This window comes from Cardiocondyla obscurior, linkage group LG09 (genome assembly GCF_019399895.1).
Source record: "Cardiocondyla obscurior isolate alpha-2009 linkage group LG09, Cobs3.1, whole genome shotgun sequence".
NCBI lineage: Eukaryota > Metazoa > Arthropoda > Insecta > Hymenoptera > Formicidae > Cardiocondyla > Cardiocondyla obscurior.
The window spans coordinates 4,310,929-4,329,273 of NC_091872.1; the positions used below are offsets into that span (position 1 = coordinate 4,310,929).

Genomic DNA, 18,345 nt, shown 5'->3' on the forward strand with positions numbered 1-18,345 from the left:
ACCTCGAGTCTTCTTACGCCCAAGGTACAACGACGCGATTCGAAAAGAAATAACGTTCGTCCACCGTGCGAATATGTACGTAATATTACCGAGTGACCAGTTACGTCGGCGGTCACGTACTTCGATTATAGGAAATCACGGCGGGTATAACATTCACGGTGGACCACGGTTGCATCCGCGAACGCGAGCTAACCGCTTCATATTTTTATAACCGGGAACGATATCATCCCGTTATGAAGACGATTTAATGTATTTCAAGCGCATTACTTACTTGCGCGTTAATATCCCGCCGTGGGCCAATACGCGCATTACATCAGGATGAATTACAGCTCGTAATTGCTGTACAGGTACATTTACGCTGCGCGCGTCCGCGATGGAATATCTTATAATCGTGAGTGCAGACGGAATGGAATTCTCGGTAGAGAAGATTCCTTTCTCGAAGACATTTTTTTATCCGCGACGCTCCGCGAGAAATATTTTCTCCGTGACAAACCTGTTTTTCTGCGCAATCTGTTATTAAAATTTAGACGTTCTTAACCATCTCGCAATCTGCAGGCATTGATTGCATCCTCTTAAGTGAGTCACGGCGCACAGCGTAGATAAAACATACACGCGCGTACGTGCGTACGTACGGCTGTGTCGCGCTTGGTGTTTCGATCCGAAAGACAATTGCGGCCAGCATAACATTGAAATTCCTAATACGCATAGCTGACTCGCGTACACCGCATACCTAGCGTCGACAAATAGCGGCAAAAGTATTGAATGAAACGAAATTGCACGCGAAACACACCGGCGGGAATATTTTAAGCGGCCGCGACAGGGACGTGTTCGATTTACAAACGTACATAAAGTCTCGACAGCGTTTAGATGTATTTTACGAGTACTCTCCTTTATGCATGTACATCACCGTAGTCAGATTATTAATTCGACATACAATCTAATAGGATTTCCGTAATTAACATTTGCATGAATGTTGCTCATGCATGTTGCCGCTTGCAAATCTCCGTTCGCGGAGCATTTATTAGCTCACGTATAACAGCCACGAGAGAGATATTATGCGGTCACGAAAGATATAACGTAACATAACTTACAGATATTTCTGCGTGAGACATGGGAAGGGGAAAAAAAAAACTTTTAGTGCCGGGTTTAATCTTCGCTCCTACGTGTCGACTGTTCTACGATAAGACACGAAAGCTTACGATAGACGACCGTACGATTGTTTAAAGAGCGGATACGTGCACGCGAGATGCAGCTGCGTGCAACATGTACGAGAGATCGCACATGTCGCTTAGTTACGTACAAACTGACATACTTTTCTTTTTCTTTTTTTTTTTTTTTAAACCAACAATCGCTGCTGTCATGTTTACGAGACTTGTCAGATTAAGTGCTAAAATGCAAAGCTGCGGCTCTAACTTTAATTGTCTTCTAAATTAAAGCGACGCAGCGTTTTGATGCATCAGTGAAAGATTCTTAGTTTAACAATTTTCTTGGCGTTGCAATGCGACGCGCATCTTAGAAAACGATATGCAGAAGCGAAGAATAAAGAGAGGTTGAAACTGTGTTACAGAGCGATTACGTATACATACGCACAATTCGTTCTACAACGATAACGACGCTCTCATTACGATACGCAGGCGGTTATCATTAAGACCGTCGGATTTAAAGAACAGAAAATATTTTCTTGCCGTGCGAGTGATGTTGTTTGCAATTATAATCGTGCGCTTTTTCGTCGGGCCGTGAAGAATTCGCGTTTATGTAATCGTTGACAAAAAGTTATCGCGATTGTGTGTCGCGCAAATTATCGCATGTGAGACCCAGGGACAAACAACGCTAAAGAATGCAAAATATGTGACACACGCACAGCCTACGATAAGATTTAAATGGGTAAATAATTGTATACGTTAGTCCTAACCGAATTAATTTTACGTTTTAGTAAAACAGTAATTGTGCCAATTTAAATGTATAAGTTTCAATTCGAGACTAATTATTTTTTAATTGAAAAAAAAAAAATTTAGTTTTAGATTGAATAAAATTTTTAACGACATTATTACTAGGTATATGAAGGTGTAGGGACCGTATAACGTTTTTGAAAGTCGAATCTTTCTCCCGTGTGCACGTGTGTAAGCTGATAATTTCGTAACTCTAGTAGAAAGTGTACACGTACACGCGTTATATTTTAAATATGATAATATTGCTTTGAGTAAGAAATCCGTTATGTAACAAACACGTGTTGTGTGTAATGTAGTAAAGCTGATTCATACTTTATAGGTACGCATTTGCTGAATGGCCTATTGGTGATGAGTGCTAAAAGTATTTTAGCGTATATCGTATACAATACAGTACGTGATGACGAATTTACTTTTTTTTTTTTTTCCTTCTTTCGTAGATTATACAATGATGTCATACTCCTAAGTTTCCTCAGCGTTTACTTGTTAAACGGCTATCTCAGACAATCTTTTCTAGAAATGAACGTTGCGCAATTTCAGCGACGGTGTAATTAAAAATCTTTATTGATTTGTGAGTTAATGTCAACATTGGTAGTAAACCAAATACTGAATGTCTTACGAGATTTCAATTACACGGCGCGATGCAGGACGTATAATTTTCGGTAATCTTGTTTCATTAATAGTGCCCTCAATAATTTTCTTTTTTTTTTCTTTTCTTTTTTTTTATGATACTTTACACGTTCTCGTATTCTCAGAAATAATCTGGATAAGTGGTTATTAGTTTCGAGATAAAATTAACGTCTTTATGTAACGCCCCGAGTCATTCTGTCACAAAAATACTCCCGTAGTGGTCATCGCGACGATGATTCATAACTCGTACAATATCATACGATTGACATTAATATTTCCGGTATGAATAAGATGAGCTGCGAGGCAACCTGTTCGTCATTTCGCAAAAGAGATTGACAAAGCGTGAACGTTTTCATAAACGATTAAATATCACTTAACAGCGTACGACTATGACTCATCTGATTTGCCGTATGTACCGTTACATATTCCTAAATAATTTCTATTTCGAACTACATATGTTATAATTAAAATTAGCATAGGAAATTAATAGCATGTGATTATTTACATGAATGTATGTTAATTTATATATAATTAACTACTAACATGTAATTAATAACGTTTTGAATCATTATTGTTCCAAAGTGCAATTACTAAAATTACGCGTCGCAACGATTCAACATCGCGCAAGCACTGTCCAATAAACTAAAGAAATAGAAACGTTCCAATGCAATTGTGTATAAATATTTCATAACCTCGCCACCGAACAGAACGTCCCGAGATACATTATCCATGATTTTGAGATAAAGCATATCCAATAACCATATTAAAAAGCCGGTTAATCACTTTTTTTTTCTCACGTTCTTATTTTGATCAAGGATAGATCTACTTAGCGGAAACAAACAACCGATGGACATTCTTATGCGATAGACCGTAAAGATAATACGCGGGGCGAGCTTAGACGTTATATAACGATCTGCATGATTGTAACTGTTTAAACCAGAATACGTTCGAATAGATTACAAAAGTTTATGTAAATAAAATAAAGCGCTGAGAACAGCCTCCTCGGTAACATAGTTAACTTACAGATATACGAGATCTCCATCATTCTCGATACCTGGCATCCGCATTGAAAATGGCAATTTCGCAAATTGTCTTGTGTCGTGTCTGACATACATAAGCAACCATAGCCGATACCAAATGCCATACGTTTCCATCTAGTCTCATTGGATTTGTCGCGCGCTGATGCACCCCTCGGGTGCGCCGCTCTATACGGCTTATTATACCATTCCTCCCAGGTGGAGCTCTTTTACGGTCTTCAGGATACGGCGTCGGTAGTCGATCGGCGGAACAAATGCAATCAAGACAAGGCAACCATTCCGAAACGTGACTTCGCCGGCGTTTTCGACGCCGTCAACACTCGTCAGCTACGTGTCGAATGATGGCGATGCCGACGCCGCCGTGACCGCCGTCGCCGTCCGGGAAATAAATTCGCGGGACGGACATCGTCATCTTCCTTCGTCATCAATTCCATTCCGCGCTCGCGCTCGATGCCCCGCAGTTTCAATCAGGCAAACGCACGTCGTTCATCCGTCGAACGCGTATCCACGTTTATCGCCAGAACAACTCGGTCACGTCGAGGGAAAACCAATTTGCAAATAGGTCCGTTAGGATATGCGTAGGGTTAACCGGCGTCGGATCGGATTCGCCGCATCCGCCGTGACACGCGGTGCCCTATCGCGCAATATAACGATTTCCGGACGAGAATCTGTTCGTCGTTTACGTTCAAGTATTAATTGGCCGTCCGTACGTCGCTCCCTTTTCCCGCTCGCGACTACGATGACGCGTGAATTATCGATTGTTCGCGATACCTTAGTAGTTTAACGTAATAGTGAAGCATTAATAAATAAATAATATGAGCGACTTTCAGAAACAAGTGACGAGTCAAATTATAACGCACGACTAAGTACGCTTTTATTAATAATTCACATTATTTTGCATTACAGCAATCATAGAAGTTTATTTTTAAAAAACGAGATAACGATATCATTGCGCATTTCTTTCGTCCAACAGCAACATGGTAATTTTAACTATGATACTTGCTCCAAAAGATTACTCATAATTTTGAAGTATTATAGATTATTAAAAATAATTTTTTAAAATATATTTTTGGCATTGGATATTATTTGATTAAATCGGCATCTCAAGAATTTGTTCTACATACATGTTTTTCACACGGTTTAAATGTCGAAGGCAACGTATCTTACCATAACTTCGTACCCGGCGATAAAACGCATGAGCGATGGAGAGATATTTGCAATACGCGTACGATAAATTACGCACGTTGAAATACTAATGAGTTTACGAAAGGCCAATACCCGGCAGAAAGAAATCGACACTTTTTAGCGATGCCGGTGTACCTGTAGATACAGTTTCTTTCGCTGTCGTCTGCCTTCCACGTTTCCCTGTTATCAACCGACACTTTTTAATTGCACGACTCGGCATACTTTTTACAAATTGCGCAACGTACACAACGTCACGGCCGTGGTTTGCATTTACGCAACTGCAGTTTCATTCATGGTTCTTGGACAATCTTGACCCGGGTATGAATAAAGAAAGGAATCCGCGTACCGTAAATCGACGTAACTATTACAGCAGCCGTGTCAACAGTTCTTTTAAGACGCAGTCGCGCTGAATTTAAGAATAGGCGAACAAACAAATAAACGAAGTAAGTAAATTTGATTAGAATGAAGAACGAGAGTGAAGAAGAATGAACAAGAGAATAGGTTCAATTCGATGTACACGTTAGCCGAGTTTTCTTCGTTTAGTCGTTTGTTCCGTGGAATAGCCTATAGATTTACCCTTCGCATTTCCACCTTACGGATGGTTTGTATTACATTCGAACGGTGTAATTTTTCGTCTTTCGTCCCTTTATCTGCACGAGCGGAATTACTCGTCCCTTTCGCACCGCGTAGATTTCGACACAAATGCGGAAACGCGGTTTCCTCTTTTGGTCAAAGCGATATCTCGATGCGTGTTGACATCTGCATCCGCCCTTGCATACCGCATTTAAATATGTCATATGACGTAAACATCCACCGGAACTAAATATGAATCGGATGAACCCTTTCTCTTTCTCTACAACATCTTTCGACGTATTATACTCGAACATATCATTGAAACATATTTTTAATTTTATTCTAGTCGAAAAGACAGCGATTAAAGTTTCTACGCCTAACAGATCGTGTACCTAACTTATAATCTGCGTTCTTTACTTTGTCAGCAACGCGATGGAATATTAAATATATCGACTGGCAGTAAAGTAAGACAAGCAGTAAATAGATTATTTCTATACATACATTTCGTCATTTTATATATAACAAAAGAAAAAAAAAAGAAAGAAAGAAAAAAAAAGACTGATGGATTTTTTTGCAAATTCGAGAAGCAACGTACGTACGCTCGGCTTGCTCTGGTTTCCTATATGTAGGATGACATAACCGTTGCGAATCAATTACGCCGGGAGCTCAGTGAAATCGCTTCTGGCGTAATACGGTTCAAATCGACTGTGGACATTCGCCGTTCTGACATGAAGGCGCCAAAAGCCGATCGCATAATGCGTACACAAGTGAACCAATCTAACGCATACAAGCATATTGCGCATACACGCGCCGTGCACTCACGTGATATCCTTGAGCCAAGCAGGCTCCGGGTATATAGTCGCCAAATATTTACCAGCATATTTCGGAGATCGTTAATATTGGCTCTTGCACGGCCCCGTATTGATCTCGTATGAATTATGTAATCTAAAGGCAGTATCACTCGATGGAATTGCCGATTAAACGAATTCGCATCCCCGAGACCGGGTCGCGAAGAAACGCAACGATCAATTAGAATTAGATTAGAGGTGCGTGAGGTTTACCGATAAGCTGCGTATGCTGTTTGCCGTTGAAATGCAAACGTTTATCGTAACAATATGGGTTTGCGTTTTCGCGCACTACCTCGAAGCGGGAATTGAGCGATCGATGATTCTTTAATTGCCGATGTGGTAATGTCGCAATTAGACGTGACATAAATTAATAATTCAATAATACATACGGTACTGAGAGTAGTAAATATTTAGTAGGGCTCGTGAATGTGTGTGCGCGCGCGTGCAATGAAATGGTGGAAGCTCAACGGTGTACGATAATGATCGAGCGAAACGCATTTTTAGACGGGATTGCGGATCTGAATATTTAAGTAGAAGTTAATTAAATACGTTGAAATTGCTTCATTAAACGGGAGTAATCTGCGATATAATAATCCGCTCCTCTTATAGAGTAGGAGAACGCGAAACTTTCTGTCACTGCCAAGTCGCTCGTCGGGATTCATCTTGAGAATATCTCCGACGTCGGTTCTCTCAGAATTTAATAACGTTCCCTCGGAAAAGTTCTTTAATCGCGCACGCGCGGCATTGAAACGGCGCGATTAGCAATTACGAAGAGATTTTTCTCTCTGCCACATTTCTCAGCTAGCGTGTACTCATTTTTCGTCCCATCTGAGTGAATTCGTTTCGCCGCGCGGGATTCTTTTGTCTGCACGGCGGAATGTTTTTCTCTATACCACCGCCGTTCGCAATGATACCGTAATAAAAGTTGATTTCCCATACCCTTTACATACCATTTATGAAATTTGCTATTCGTAATTCGACGCGTCAAAAAAATATACGCTCACCCGAGTTAGGATGTTTAAACGCAATTTCCGCGCGAGAATGAAAAAGGAATCTGTGTTTGCACCTGCGAGGAGCACCGCCTCTCGTCAAGCTGCGAATGTACATGCACGGTCTGGCCACCCAGTTAAGCCGCGGAGTGTTTTTAATTAGGAGCACTATGCTAATTGCCCGGAGGACATTAACGGGACTGTGCAGACAGTTAACGTGCTGGTACGCGTACCGATCCAGCTACAGTCTTGTAACCGACACGACATGGGGAAAGAGGCAGAAGCGCGCGGAGTAGGAAAGGGGATGGAGCAAGAAGATGAAACCCTGCATGGCGGACGAGCCCGCGCGCTTTACCTTGCTTTATCACTGTTAAACCAACATTTATTATTACACGCATTGGAAACCCTATAGTAACGCATCCAGACAGAATTTAAATATAACCAATGGAAATAACATGAGAGGCACACCGGCGCAAACGGTCTCCACATTGTAACGCGACCGTTTTTACAGTTTTTGTTCCCGGATTTTGCAATTAACGATACGTTTCAAACATTCGCTAGAATTTGAAAGCTACCGTGTCATTATGATTACAACCCCGCGCGTTTAGAAGTCCCGTTCCGAATATTCTTCAGCGAGGCATGTCCGTCGCGCGAAACTTCTCAGACAAGCGCGGGAGACGAAACTTTTTACATACTTGTCTTGTGACAAATGATAATTCATTAATGAGTAATTGCGCCGTGCTGTTAGGAGAGCGCGCATGATATATGCGGCTGATTGCAAATTTATGTAAATGTAATTAAACAAATGTCGCAATCACGGGGTGTAAAGGTCGACATAAAGCGTCGCTATAAATTACGGTGGTGGAGGCGCAAAAGTAAAGAAAAAGATGAATTAATGCGGTATGTTAAGTTCGCGGCTGTGCCGAACAACGAGCACGTGAGTACGCGGACAAGTGTGTGTGGTACATTTCACGGGGCAGTAACTAACTTGTGACATTTATTCCAGTGGTTGTGCAGTAACTTTATCCGTCTTTTTATCGTTCTCGTTCCGCCCTGCTCTTTTCCCGTATTCCCTCAGGAGCAGGCTCTCTCATTTTTCGTCGCGCGCGGTGCGGCATAAATATTGACAAAAATATGTTCCGTCTCCCGCAAGCATATTTAATTACGTGATAAACACTCGGCCAGCGGTCACTTTCTTTGCAAAACATTTGCGCTGTTGACTCGTCCGGTATATGAAAATATTAAGCTTTAATATAATTGCTGCAAATACCGTATGTACCCCGTGTACCTTCCCCAACGTAATTTATCCCCGCTATTTAATTTGGAAGATTAAATTTGGAATTTAGAAGATTAAATACCTGCGACACTCGCGACATTATATAATAAAAGCAAAACTCGCACACGACGGACGCACAAACATTCACAAAAACTTTTTAAAGAATGAATATTTAAGTAGAAATAACAGTCATCGCGACGGCGCTTACTTTATGACACAAATCTTTTTATAGAATTATTAAACAGCCGCTTGAATTATAAATACATCGCATGCTATTCTACTTAAAAAAAAAAAAAAAAAAAGACTAAGTACAATAGATAAGTGTTGAAATGTCAAATTCTTTCAATCTGTTATTGCAAATAAGAACTTAATTAATTATTCCGTCGTAATAAATGAGGTATATTATTAATATCTGCAGCGTGTCTTATGAATTTAATGAATCCGGCGTATTGCGAAATAATGCAGCTGGAATTATTCTCGTCATTTTACTCGTCCGATAGTCGATGCATGGGAATCATTATTTTAAAAAATTAGTGTTACGCGCAGATAGCATAAAGAGAATGCCGGTCTACCTGCTCGTTATTCTCGCCAAGTTCGTTAGTAATCGGCCGCATCCTCTCCACGTCCGCTCGAATCGCGTTTCGACAGCCTGCATAGCTCGCATTCCGACATTTTTTAATAATTACGAACTCGCGGGTTTCGTAACCCGATTAATACCGTTCGTTAAGGATCGCGTCGTGCGGAAAGCGGCGGAAACTGCGTAATGCCGGTAATCGAGTCGGCCCGATGAACGACGGCCGCCGAAGTAACCGTACTCATCGGCGTTCGCTAATGACACTCAATCAGCGCGCATTAAGTATGCGCCGTCACGGAGTGCGCCTTGATTATTTCCCACCGATTTGCACGCACCTATACCCTACCGAGTCGCGGATGCAGTTAGATAGGGTGGATAGGATAGGATAGGATAGATACCCCTGCACTTTGTCGCGGAGACAGTGCACGCGCGTGTTAATTAATTGCGAACGAATGCACGCGCGCGAGGACGCGCGCCCGCCGAGTTGTGTCGCGTGCAGCACTGGCGCATTGTACGCCGCTGGATCTGGTTTTCTCCGTAATGGGATGAATCGCGGCAAGTACGCGTACTCACGCGCGTATTTCTACATAGAGATACACGTAGATATGTAGGATACATCGTACGTAACTTCGTAATACCCGAAACTGGACAGAATCGCGCGGAATTAGCGACGGCAGCAGTAGGAGCAGCCAGCTTCTGCCGCGGCGCGAATTGTTTCCACGGAACGATTCGATGCGGAAACTCTCCTTTCGCTCTGTAACTTCGTCTCGTTAATTAACGTAATCTGAATCGCTCAAGGCAAGCAGCCGCGCTTTAGCCATTCCGCGATACGTGAAGATTGGTATCGTCGCTTCGTCGAGCCAAAGAACATCCTACTCCGAATTCTAGCCTTTAATTACGCGACGCTATGACGTACATCGACGCGCGTCAAGTGACGCGAAATGGCATACGTTAAAAATCCATGTTCTACAATCCTTTCGGTTAGTTACTCGTTAATCCTTGGCGATAAATCAATCGCACCTATTGCATAAACGTAAATTAATTTTTATCTACGCATAGATGATCGAGGCCGGGGGTACACACTTTTATGTAACGCGTAACGCATAAAAGATAAAGGAATCAACTAATCGGAGTCCTTTATTTTTATCTCGGAATAAAATTAAAAAACTTTGTCATTGAAAGTGAGCGCGGGAGATCTGAACCATTACATTTGATATGCGTGCGTAATAGTCGCACGTGAGTTTTCTTTATAAATTAATTTCCTCATTAATTTTGGAACAACGGTCGTATCCAGCGAAGATAATAATGCTTACGTACCGTTTAATATTTCTCTCTGGTTATACGAAAACTGCTCAGGATTTCTGGATACGACCGAGTTTCCATCATTCGTCGGAACTTGCCATGATCTCGAACTCAAAAGTTTATAAATCTCGATTATTTTTGCGGGCAGAAACGTAGTTAACCTCGTGGACGAGGAGAAAAGAAGGAAAGTAATGCTACTCTATTGCCGGCATTAAAGTTATAAATCCGATGTCTCGCGCAGACGACAAGGCGATCCTAACGGGATAATCCCGCAATCAGGCGATGCGAATGAACTTAAGAATGTTTCTAAGCGAGCAACTAACAACACTTTCGATAAGGTTCTCGCAATAATATAAATCTTACGAATAGCTTATGCGTTTTGTGTAAAAACGTTTTGATCTTTCAGCGACGGAGAGTGTTATGCGTTTATTATTAATTATTTTTTAGGGTAAAGAAAACTATTTTTATCATAATTTATACATATTAAAAATCAAGTTTAAAATAGTTTAAAAAATAAATTTTGTTACACGCTGAAGAATTAAAAAAAAAAAACAGCATGTTGAAAAAAGATTTTTGTCGCAACAATGTTTTTCGCAAAATTTTCAGGGAAACACCGGGGTCTTTTCGTTCGATCGAATTAAGTTAATTAGGGAAAGAGTGAGACGAGTAACGCGATTAATACGAGGAGCCTCTTTACTTTGCATTCATCTCCAACAGCCTTGAGCAAGTAACACGCTCCGAGTTAGGTAACACGTTCCTCCACTTACCAAGCTCTCGCGCGGCGTCGTTCTCTTTATCGCAACGACACTTTTGCGAAGCGGCTGCGCGCGTTTCATTATATCGACGCAGAATGATAGCGAAATAATAACGTGAAGAGCGAAACGCGGGCGGATTCCCAAGCAGCGGGAGCCCGTGGTATAGCGGCCCCGAGGGAAAATGCCGAGACCGATAATTGCTTTAATTCGCACAAATATGCGAAACCGTGCGGCGGTTGCATCGCCAGCTGACTGCGGAACCCATCACGCAAACGCGCGCGTATAAGCTACATTAAGCGCACTTTTTCAGCCTCGTAATATCCTCTTTAGCCCGACACAAGGTACTTTTACGTTGGAAATTTCGAGCAACGACGCTACCTTTTTATTACGTCCAATTAGGTACTGGCAAATTTCGTCATGTATATACGAATACATCAAAGGAGTAACATAATTATTAACCGATTTTGTTATTTCGATCTCTCGCGTTCTTTTCCGCGCCAACGCAACAATTCGGCTTTCCTTGATTTTTCTATGAATGCAGCGGAGACGGCGGAGGCAGACCCGCCGCGGCACTTGTGACGCTTATTTCCCAGCCACTCTCGCGAAACCCGTCTCTCGAAGATTCAATCCAAATGCGCAGCCCCCGAGATTCTCCTCGGCTACTCGTAGGAAATGCCCCGCCGTTCTACGTGTGCGCGGAGCTCGTTCCGGCATGTGCGACCGCAGCCTTTCCGGCGGCTCAAGTACTACCGTACTCTGCATTTTTATGGGCGCATTACATTATCCGCGCTGCCCGCGACCGGTAGAGCGAAGTAAGCATCGAAACTGTCCCCGAAAGATACGTACGTGACGCTCGCGCGCGCCGAGCTCAGCGTCTTAGGAATCCACCGAAGGTGAGCCAGAGGAAGTGCCTCGAGTCTCTTATTGGAAATTTTGCCGATAACCAATGCTCCATTAAGGAACCACCGCGAAGAACGTGCCCGCGCGCGCGAATACCCGCGCCCCATGCATAAATTAATGGTGCCCTCATGCTTCCTCACGTCTCGCGGATTCGGTCGCCGGATTACAAGAACGCTGTTGAAGTAACCGACGAGGTAGGAGGTTCGTTCGGGCGCGTCGTCAACCGTGCTCGTCTCACCTCGAACCGCTGACACGTTTCTTCAGACACGTTACGGCCGAGTGATTAAAGTTTCTTTGACCGAAAAGAGCGACAGGGTCCGCTGTACGATAATGCCGGTGTATTCGAGAGCGTTCTCATTTATCGCGAAATGACTACTCAAGTTTAATAAGGGTGCCGCGCGGTCTTTGCCGTCTCCAGACCCTTGATGAACTTTAATTTACTCGCGCAGCTTACGGAATATAATAAATGCCGCTTTTCTTGTAAAAGAGGGAAGGAGAGTACAGTTAACTATGCATCCAGATCGCATACTGCCGGATAAATGTGCATTCTGCAAACGACAACCATTATCCTTTCATTTTACGGACCTAATGAGATGGATTCGTTCATAATGCAACCATAGACGAATATAAGGTTTATTTTACATTTAGGATTAATATCACAATCTAATCGGGCCATCATAATGCTTATAATACAGGAAATTATATAGTTTATCAACTATTTTATTAGAAAAAAAAGATTAAAAGATTTTCGTTATTAAAAACGTGTCTTTAAAATAGAGAAATAAAAAACGATAATATATAAATATCAGAATAAAGATAGTGTATGCAACGTGCGCCTTATTGCTCGCTGATAATTTCGCTGATATAATTTGAAACATAATCTCAAGTGAACTCCCTTGCGAATTGCAAGCAAAAAAAAAAAAAAAATAATAATAATAGAAAAAAAACGAGAGAGAAATATAATATGGAAAAGAACGAGATGTGTGCATTTGCTCTCGCGTATACGCTCAGGCTTTTGGTCATATTTCAAAACACGAGCCGTCTCATTGAATGCCACGTGGATTTCATGAATATCGAATTAGACGTTGTCGTCCTCTGCGTCGCTTTAAAGGCCGACGCCTGATTCGAACATACGACGCAGCGAGGTGTTACGTCAACTCGGCTTATTTCGGGAGCCAAAGTTACATTCACGCGGAGAATATGGTTCCGAAAGTGGGATGGATTTAGTGAATGTATTCGCGGTTTTGTGCTGGGGAAAATCATGCCGCATCCGCTTTATTCTCACCGCGGCTTTCGGCCGCGATTTTCTTTACTCGGAGCACCGGGCCGGTAACGACCGCGACTATCGAACAACGCGTACGACGCGCCTAAAACCTGTTATAAAAGCCCGTCGACCGATTTCATTTTATCGCAACGTTGTCATCGGCGAATTACCGCGTAAACCGCCCGGACAGGGTTCGAATGGATATTACGCTGGATCTGCAATAACTGTAAGCGTTTCAGGATTTATATTCGGTCTCAAACCGCCATATTGGGGACGTAGTGCATGTGTGCGATTTGCTAAGCCCTTTACCGTACCGAGCAACGTTGGATCAACTCGCTTTTTTTTTTTTAAAGCGCCGAGATGATACTTCTTTCCACTTTTATTATAATTTAATAGAGGATTATTAACCTCCGGATGCTTTTTATGTTTTAATCGCTTTTACCAACGCCCAATTTCTTCATATTCAATTAATAAATTAATTATACATTAATTAAATTAAGCTATATAAATAATTTTCTAATAAAAAGGAAATTCCTTTCTTAACGCATTTGTTTAAATGGCCGTGAGAAATATGCTAAAAATTATATAAATTTTCGCTGTTGCGATATATATTTATAATAAGATGTGTTTTACTGTTTTAATTACTGATTTTGAACTTGTTTCAGCTTGGGCTTAGATATCTCTCTTTTAGCCAGTCATTTTAAAACGTCCGTGCTATTTAAGCAGAATCGATAAACTGAATAGTCTCTAATCACCGCCATGTTATACGCGTTTATATCGGAAACCGTTTGATGATTGCTAGGTCGAGTTGAAGGCACCTATAGTTACGATCGCGCCAGAAACGAGCATCGCGGACTGCAAAATTGGTAACCGGGCTCATATTCCGGAGATCGGTCGTTGAATCGCAGCCAGGAATTCAAGGGAGGAACGAGATTCGAGACGACTGGTTTTGAATCATCCACCGGGGCATTTCGCTTCCCTCCATATTTCTACTCTTTCTCGCCTCCACCGTTTTCTCTCGAGCTTTTTCTCTATCCCTCCACAGACACTCCGCGCATCCTCTCGCCAACGCGGCGCATACCCGCGTGTCATCCCTTTCGTCGCTTCTGTCCGCCTCCTCGCGAAACGATAAATTTTCTAGACTTAAATCCCGGGACTGTGCGCGACCGCGAACCACGACCACGACCATCGACCGTTTCCGTTTCCATGGTGCGTATATGTACGCGGCGCACGCCGAGCGTGGAAATTCGGCTTGTACCAGCTTCATGCGCCCTTGTTTACCGGCCCGACGACATATTTACGAGGGTGCGTACCCCTCGATTCAATCTCGATATTCGGTACGGTTCTCCTCGTCACCCGCTTACGTGCACCGCGCACGCCAATCTCGCCGTCGCCTTCGAGATCGCCGAAAGTTATCAGACATTTTCACTACATCCTCCACACGCGTACGTCCGCACGCGTTTTCCTTCCTTATCTCGAACGAAGCTTCTTGTCCCGTAAGCTGACGCCGACGTCGGAATAAGCGAATTATTAAGAGCGCACGACACTCCGTGACGTGGTTCATTGTTTTCTACGTTGGTGGATTTATCGTCCTGGCGACGGTCTCGTTTAAACTCTCTCCGTATACCGGCGGCGGACCAGTTTAGGGCGGATCTCTTACCGTACGTGTTCGTGTACCCGTATTCTGAACGTAAGCACGATACACGTTCCCGAATTAACTCTGTTAAGCGATAATCGATCAGCCGTGCTCTCCGACTTGGCGTTCAAGGTAAGAAGGTTGAAGACGCAAAGTCGATCTTAACGTGTATCACTATTCGCGTCCCCACTAATTTTCAGTACTCTTATCGAATGAGAGTACGCGCGGCAAGAACTGTTTAATCTCGATCTCGTGTAAAGCTCTTTTTAAGACGCAACACAAATTCCCTTTACATTTGTATATATAACATTTACGAGAATTTCGCGATATCTCTTACTCGCGTATCCGGCTCTCGTTCGAACGAAGGGAAAGAGTTAAAACGATCAGTGGCGAAAAGAAACGCAGAACGGAAATAATAAAAAGAGAAAGAAAAAAAAATAAAAGAGACTGCACTATCTCGTCATCGCCGGGAGTAAAAGAAAAAAAGTTGGGCCATATCGAAAGTTTATCATGACGTCATAAAAGGGGTAGGCCGACGCCCTTCGTTCGTCATTTCGTTCACGACGCTGGTCACGAACGTATTCGACCCTCTTCTGATTATACGATAGCGAGGGAGTCAATGTGTCACGTGTCGAATTTACGTATGACTCATATGAAATCTTTTGATCGCCTTGAAAATTGTCATGCGAGAGGGAGGGAGGGAGGGAGAATTTAAAGATGCGCAGATTGTTAATATTCCATCATCTTACGCTCATGTTTTTCTACCGCGCCTCACTTTCTGCTACAAAGCACCGTGTAATTGGTCACCGGCATTGCAATCAACATTTTAATCGACCCTCTGTGTCTGCCGCATTAATTGTTAATCGAATGTATAATAATTAAAATATTGTTAGCAATCAGCATATTGTGAAACGCAATAACGCAAGCAGACCGGCAAGATTGATACCGCAGTATCGGGTGTTCGATATTTTAAGCGAAAATGTCAAACCAGAACAATTAAAATACATATCATTTCTCTTCATTAATAACAAATAAGGAATTTCATCCGTAGTGTACATAATCGCGACCGAAAATTTATTGCCGTGCAGCAAATATAAGCGTGAATGTTGGCACAACGATGCAAATAGAAAGTTCACCTAATCAATAAGTGTTAATTCGACACAAGGATACAATCGGCTCTCAATTCCTCCATAATTCATTGCTGTAATTATGATGCTCGGAACGACGAAGGCCCGAAATTGACAGGACAATAGACAACGCCGGGAACATAACGAAACGGAAGCGCGTTTCAACGATCAAGTCCACATCGCTGCCTCCGAAAATTTCAGATCTGCAATGATAACACCGGCGAGCGACATCGATGTGGACACTACCTACCCCCGCGCCAAAGCATCTTTTTTTTATATTAAAATGAAGATTATCATTCACACAAAAAAAATCGCGGCATATCGAACTGCATCGCGTTCGCTGAAACCGTTGTACGCGGAGAAAAAATCTCGTCTCGGACTTAGCAATTTTTAATAAGCTTTTTTATATAAATTTACGTCAGTTAGATTTGTCCCTGATTCATGTCTTTTACACGAACCGCGAACGTACAATTCTGGTAAAATTCGCACGATTAATCACGTGGCAACAACCGCGGATAAAATTTTCACAGTATTGTGCCGGGATCAAGCGATTTGGCAAGGTTGCTAGCGAGCGAGTAGTTTACTCAATGTATCCGTTGTTTTTGCTCTTGTTTCTGTGCAGCTGCGGTATTTCACCATTGTTAGAACAAGGGAAGAAGGGAATCACCGGAACTACCGGCGAAGTCGGTAATGCGCTCGTTTCGGCGCCGCCAAATCGACTCGCTGCTTCGAAATCTACTATCGCTCGTATACGGACTTGGATACGGCTAGTCCGCCGTAACAGACCGTGTTTATGACGCTGATAATAGCTGCAACCGCTTCCTTTCAAAGTGGTTGTCTTAGCTAAACTCACGTCCGCCTCCAATTAGGACTACATCTCGACACAATTTAGTCGACTAACGTTACGATAAAATCATACATTTCATCTTGAACGAAATTACAGCAAAGAAAAAGAAAGAATTTTTTAAATTTATTAATTTACCTTTTATTTCAAAGCTAACTTAAATTTTTTTTATAACAAAAATATATATATATATATTTTTTTTAACTTGTAATCTTTTTTTTTAATCTATCAATAAAATCCGATACAAAGTATTTACTTTTTAATTATTAATTGCAATAATTAAAATCTAACTGTCATAAAAAATTAGCGCATTAATTATGCGTGTAAATGACGATGAAAGTTTCATTTTTCAATATACGCATGATAAAAGGGAAAAAGAAAAGAAAAGAAAAAAAAAATATTAGCGTGAAGAATCGGATCGATCGCACTGACTAAGCACGTTCCTTCCTTCATAAGTTTTCTTCTGGCGGATGTTTTTCATCCGCGTACCGCTCCATTAATTACTCGTTGCGTATTATTACAGGGGCAAAACAAAATCTTTTTTCCCCGAGATCTTCTCTATGGTTTTGACCGAGATGAAGGAAACTACGGTAGCTTACTTGGACACGGACGTCACGAACGTCGCGAATCACGGTGCCGGTATACTTGAGGGACTCTTAACGTCAAGCTACGAAGGACATAGGCACTATCGCCATTCTGAACGTCCTAAGGATCATTAACGAGCCGACCGCAGCCGCCGCGTCACTTAGAGGTTCAACAAAAAGAGCCGCGGTAAAAGGAACAATCTGATCTTCGATCTCGGCGGTAATGTATCAATACTAACTATCAACGATGGCATACATTAAAATAAGCCTACGTAATTAGAATTGAAACCTGCACTACATATATTTCAATACGACAATCAAATTGGTATAATAAAAAAATATTTTAATTAAACAATAATACTAATTTATGCTAAATATGAAGAGAGCTAATCATTTGCTTAGACACTTTGAAATCTGTAGAAAAGACACTGACTAAAATAGACGAGACAAAAACCCACGATATAAGCTCTTCTTGGATTAACGAAAGTAATAGTATTTAAAGTTCTTACACGTTATGGCTAATCTCATGTCATTGCTTTACTAGTTCAGACGTGTATTTCGAAGATATGCCGTAGTTAAAAGCAACTCGCCGTTTGATCAAGCAAATTGACATTTATTGATTCAATTTTCTGTGGCAAAAATTAAATTAATGTTAAGTGCTTACGTTCGGTGACGAAACATATTAAAATGCGATTTAATTTCCACGCGGCATCCCTCCCTTCTTTTTCGCGGAGATAAAAGTTATAGTGATAGCACAAGTAGAGAAAACACTAGGGTTGTCTCTAGGTGTTTGTCACAGTATTAATGAAGTAGATGACAAAATCAACAGACACTCCCGCTACTCTCAATGTAACTATAGACAAGCATGATATATT

At 41.9% G+C, this 18,345-nt stretch overlaps 1 long non-coding RNA gene across 1 annotated transcript in view; it reads right to left on the reverse strand.

The window, feature by feature from the left end:
• LOC139105845 (uncharacterized) overlaps positions 1 to 18,345 on the reverse strand; it is a 47,373-nt gene that overhangs the window by 26,476 nt on the left and 2,552 nt on the right. The window lies entirely within an intron of this gene.